Consider the following 6,017-nt stretch of genomic DNA (forward strand, 5'->3'; position numbering starts at 1 on the left):
TGTATGTATATTTATTGAATCGGTTGTTTTAATCCCCCGCAAAAAAAATCAACTTCGTTTAGAATGTTGTTATCACTTTAAGTTGTTGTTTTTATTATTATTGTTGTTGTTGTTGTCGCTGCTACTATTGTTCTTTTACAAGCTCCAATGCTTTCATACGCAATAATTGCAATGCTGCTGCTGGAAAAGTTCATCGCACCCTGTGAATGGTGTGCGTCGTTAGTGGCTGCAGCATCGAATAACGGCAGCAGAAATTCAATGCAACATCAAAAGCAAACAGTACACAGCAAGCAACAACCAACAACAAAAACGTACTGTAAGTTTAAAAGCAATGACTTTTGCAGCGATTTACGCTCAAGAATAAGAAAATAGGAAGAAACAGAAGAAGAGTGAAATCGGATGAGAAAGAAAACGGTAAATTAAAATACTTTACAAGAGAGGTGAAAGGCCCGTTGTGGAGTTGATGGAGCTAATGAAAGGCGGAAGGCAATTAAGATTTACAGGAGCAATAAACATTGAGAGTTGTTGCGTGAATGGCAGAAGAAGTCAAATGCTAAGGGCGATGATTAGAAGAAGGAATGTATGCACATTAGGGTGCCCATCGAAAATGCTTTTTTTTTGGAAAATTTCAAGACCATACCCCCTAATTTTTGTTCGTTTTTATGAGAAATATGTTTGCCTATTCTTATAGATTTTTTAAAGGCCATTTAGAGCTCGCGATCTGTCAAATAAGGTCAGAAAGTAGGATTTTGTAGATTTATAGGTTTTTGAATAACTATTTTTGATTAGATTTCAAAGATCGAATATGATCTGAGAAAAGGATATATAGGCAATTAAAATGGTATATAATAATTATTGTCGGACTAGGCTTGTTGGGACTTTTTATCGGTAAATTGAAAAATACCCATTTTTTTAATTTTGACCATCGATAATTTCTACAATTTCAAAATATGGAGTACTATCTAAAAATAAATGTATTTTCAATTAAACTGACACCTTATTTATTGCAATCGCATACAAATTGTTGAATGTAGGCGACTTTTCTTAAATATGGCCTTGAATTTATATGTGTGCATCAACCGGAATTTCAGATTTTTTGAGTAGTGCGGCTAAAAGTTCATCAATATTTGTTCAAAATTGATATATACAATCGCTCTTTAACAAAGAAGTGGGTTTTCAAGAAATTTTAGGAAAATGGGGGTGGCAGTGCCCTATTATATGTTATATGCGTATCTCAAAAACTATTAATTTATTTATTTATAACAATTTATATAACAAAAGAATTTTTTTATATAAATACATAAATGCAGCACTGGCAACGAGGCCTTCAGCCGTGTTAGTACAGATGTATGTAAGTACAAATCTTAGATATATTTTAGTAAATCATTGTTTTTCACATTGTTGGTTCACTTAGTAATTTTGTAAGATCAATGTTGTCGGAGTTTTGGGCTGTTGTGTGAAGAATCGGGCAGAGTGTGAGAATGTGTTTGATAGAAGCGGTGTCATCGTAAAGTGGGCATTTGGGGGGTGTGCCCAATCCTTAATCGGGTGTATGTCTTCATAGCGTTGTTTGGTAGTGTTGACGAGTAGATAATCCGATTTCTGTGTGGGTTTATGTCCGTGTAATGATGTTTGTATGTTTTCCATTCGCTTGCGTTTTCTTGGTGCCTTTTACGCATAATAAGGTTCGAAATGTCTTGCTTGGTTAAAGCATTGTACGTCAAGGCCGGCGTTCTTACTACATTTTTCGCTGCAAAGTCAGCATAGTGGTTTCCTCTAATACCAGCATTACCAGGAATCCCCATTACTTTTATTTTCTGAGGGGATTCAATGACCGCGTCTCTGATATATTCAATTATGGGATTGTGATTGGACGGAGACGTTATTGCCGAGATGCATGGTCTAGTATCTGTACAGATAAGGAACTTTCCTCTAGTTTTTTTAGCGTGATCAACTGCATGAAGGATTGCTGACGCTTCGGCGGTAAAGACAGAACATATTGAAGGGAGAAGCCAGTTGCAAATTATTTCTCCTGTGCCAGTGACAACCGCGAATGAGGTGGAATCGAAAGGTTTGGAGCCATCCGTAAACAATAACTTCCAACCTCTGTTTGTATAGTTAGATTCCAGCTCAGCATATGTTTGTTGAAAAACTCCGTTTGATGTGTTTTGTTTAGACAACATCGATAGTTTATTTTGAGATAGTTTCTCATTGATCCGCCAGGGTGGATATCTTTTAGTAGTTTTGAGTCTTACGTTGCGTAAAATATTATTTTCTGCAGCAAAACTTAGGCACCTCGTAATAGCTGATTGCAGTCTTGGCAATTTTCTTTTCCTACTTGACCGATCTCGACAAAATTTGGTACACACAATTGTGCTTAGCCTCCTTAAGTACAGTCTTGAATATTTTTGAAATCGGACCAAACCTACTCCTCCTAAAATATAGCTAGCTTTAAGTCTTTTGAAATTACCGTTACGTTGATGGAGCCCGTGGTTTTTATCCGATTAAGAAGCCTAAGCGCAATCTGGTCGACATCGGTCAAGTAGTTTTTGAGATATCCATGTATGATGTAAGTCGGCGGTGCCACCCCCATTTTCCAAAAATTTCTTGAAAACCCACTTCTTTGTTAAAGAGCGATTGTATATATCAATTTTGAATAAATATTGATGAACTTTTAGCCACACTGCTCAAAAAATCTGAAATTCCGGTTGAAACACACAATTAAATTCAAGGCGATATTTAAGAAAAGTCGCCTACATTCAACAATTTTTATGCGATTGCAATAAATAAGGTGTCAGTTTATTTGAAAATAGAATTGCAGAAATTATCGATGGTCGAATTTTGAAAAATGAAGAGAAATACGGGCCTTTTTTAATCATTCAAAAACTCATAAATCTACAAAATCCTATTTTCTGACCTGAATAGACTGGTCTCGACCTCTAAATTACCTCCAAAAATGTATAAAAATAGGCAATAATATTTCTCAGAAAAACGAATAAAATTAGGGGGTAGGGTCTTGAAATTTCCAAATAAAGCATTTTCTATGAGCACCCTAATGTGCATATGTATGTGAATTAGGGTGTTCCAAAAATAAATGTTTAAGGTGTCAAGCTCTCACCCCTCAGGACTTTTCTAAATGCAATAAAATAATGCCCGTATTTTTTTGTTAAAAAAAATATATTTTTAGAACTGTCTCAAAACCCATAAAGTTGTCCATATATTTTGTGTTGGGAAAAAACACTTTTTTGTTGAAATTGTATTAAGCTCTTGAAAACCAATATTTATTTTTTTAATACTAACAATTTTTTATGGGTCCCCCATTGCACTTCTTTGGGGTTTTTGGGAGACCTATAAAAAGTAGTTAACGTCAAAATTGGTTAAATAAACAACTGGGTATGGTTATTGGAAGTTTTCAAAGATAAATAGAGTTTTCCGAACGAAAATATTGATTTTCGAGAATTCTATACCATTTCTATGAAAAAGTGTTTTCTTCCTATACAAAATACATGGACAACTTCATGGGCTTTGCGGCAGTGATCGGACTTCTACAACATTGTGGTAGATCTGCCACTTTTTTGAGCATCTACCACATCTACCACACAAGGTCTGAAATATACCACATATTCGCGTTTGTTGAGTAGTTTTATTTTTGCTCGACATAATTTTCTTATTTTTAAGAGCAAAAATTGTCCAACATTAAACACTAACAACAGGCAGAATGGGAGGGTAAAATAAACCGTAAAATAGTAAATTTTCTCAATATTCAATTTTTCGACAGGAAACTTAGTTTTTTTGTGCTAAATTGCAAAATATATGATTTATAAAAAAGAACTAATAGCGAAAATGCTAAAAAAGGCAATTTTTTGTGAAAGTATTAGCAAATTTCAATGCATCTAAAGTTTCTAAAGCGTTATTTAATTTTACTTGAGAATTGTCAAAATCGGCAAATCCCAAGTAGCCACATTTGTTCGCTACATCGTGATGTGATAAAAAGAAAAGCTAGCAGCACTCCGCAAGGTTGCTGAAATCTCGAAACATGTTCGAAAAATGTCTTAATATGGAAGGAACTGCTTTACACTGTCCAGGAAAAATAACCATAACTCAACGCAATTTTTAGCTACTTAAATTAGTTATTTTTAGATTCTAATTAAAATGTTTGCAATTGAGGGGAAACCTTGCAGAATTTTTTAATTTTTGTACAAAGTGATCCAAAACCTGAGATCTACCACATTTTTTTTGAAATTACCACATTTTTTTCCAGATTCTACCACACAATTTTTTTTTCAACTCCGATCACTGCTTTGCGGCCGTTCTAAATACCATTTTTTTTTTACAAAAAAATACGAGTATGCTTTTTTCCATTTACAAAAATCCTAGGGAGTGAGAGCTTCACATTTTAAAATTTTTCCCCCGCATGTATTTTTGGACCGCCTTAATGTGCATATATACTAAATAATATTGCATAAGAAAATTTTCAGTGTCGTGTATGTATATGTATCTGGACTTTCTACTGGAATGCAAATACAGATAGAGAAATGCAAATAATTTCCTATACAGATAACACATAGGTAGATTCCTTTTCAGTTATGTAGGAAGTGATTCTAAGCTAACGCAAGTATACATATATAATATATATGAAGCTGTCTCATTTTAGCTAAAACCAGGTAGTGACAGAGAAAGTCTTCTACACTTTTGGTTTCTTTATCACTTTGCCAATTGTAGTAACAGTCAATTGCCGGAAAGCCTATTATAAATACTGACAGTTGACAATAATGATCTTAATAAGCTGCCTAAGTTGAATGGTTAAGTTGAAATGAAGAATAGTGGCGATGAAATGTCCCTTATAAAGCCTAGGTTAAATTTGACGTCCATTAAAACACACAAGCTGGTTTTACAATCCATTTCTTTCCGCTAGCTGGATGAAATTTTCCTTACTTACTTAAGGCATTGTTCAGCCCTCTAGTAACTTCAAAATTTATTCGTCAATCAAGTCTTGGCTAAATTATGTTATTATAAATAACGAACTTGTTATACTACAAATGGATGCCAGGTTATACGTGAGTGCATGGTATTGAGGTGCCTAGGCAGTGGTAAGGTCTCAGTCCCGGTATTCCTTCGTCTCGAACCAACTATAGCACCACCACCATATTTTCGGCAGTCAGTCCAAAAGACCAACCCATTTAGATCCTGCAGGTCTATTTTGATACCACTGTGAAACACAGAGACCTCACTGACTATATTTCATGGAACCAATTTTAAGCTCTTTTGAGCTAAAAAACTACTTACCTAAAAATCTTGCTCTGCTCTTTGCTAATGCTGGGTAACTGCAGAACATGTCTTCGACTGTTTCTTCCTCATCTCTGCAACATATAAGTTAAAAATAAATAAATACAAAATTCAGGGGCGAATTCACCTAATCTCGAAGAGTGCCTAACAAACAGCCAGTTACACAAGTTTGGCATCAACCAACTGTCAGATGTCACTACCGCAACTCTATGAACTCTCGGGCGAGATCCAGATCTAAATACATCGAAGAGCCAACGGGACCGAAATTGTACCGAAAATCTATAGACGTGAATTCTGTCATCGGCAACCATCACCAATCTCAGATGAAGATATTCAGCTACCTCGAGAGACCAGTGTAACTCTAGCGCAACTAAATAAGGTCTGGATACTGTAGTAATCTTAACTACTACTTATCCAGACTCGCCCGGAAATATCCAACACAGGTCCGGCATGTGAAGGTAATCGTCTAAAACATTGCGAATATTAACAAAAAAGAGCCGTACGCTCAATTTTGGGAGTAACTGTATATGTATATTTCTTGCAGAAATAATGAAACTGAACATATAAGAAAATTGTTTAAACATATAAAGATGCCTCAAATTTCTTTTTGCCGTTTTTTATATTTTTTTCAACAATTGTTCAGGAATACGTTTTTATTGTAGTCATTTATTTAAAAAGTTGTGTTTTTTTTTAAGAACTAAGTATCATGTAATGTGGAACGAACGAAAAAA

The sequence above is a fragment of the Rhagoletis pomonella genome, unplaced genomic scaffold (genome assembly GCF_013731165.1).
Source record: "Rhagoletis pomonella isolate Grant_MI unplaced genomic scaffold, Rhpom_1.0 Rhpom_scaffold_00010, whole genome shotgun sequence".
Classification (NCBI taxonomy): domain Eukaryota; kingdom Metazoa; phylum Arthropoda; class Insecta; order Diptera; family Tephritidae; genus Rhagoletis; species Rhagoletis pomonella.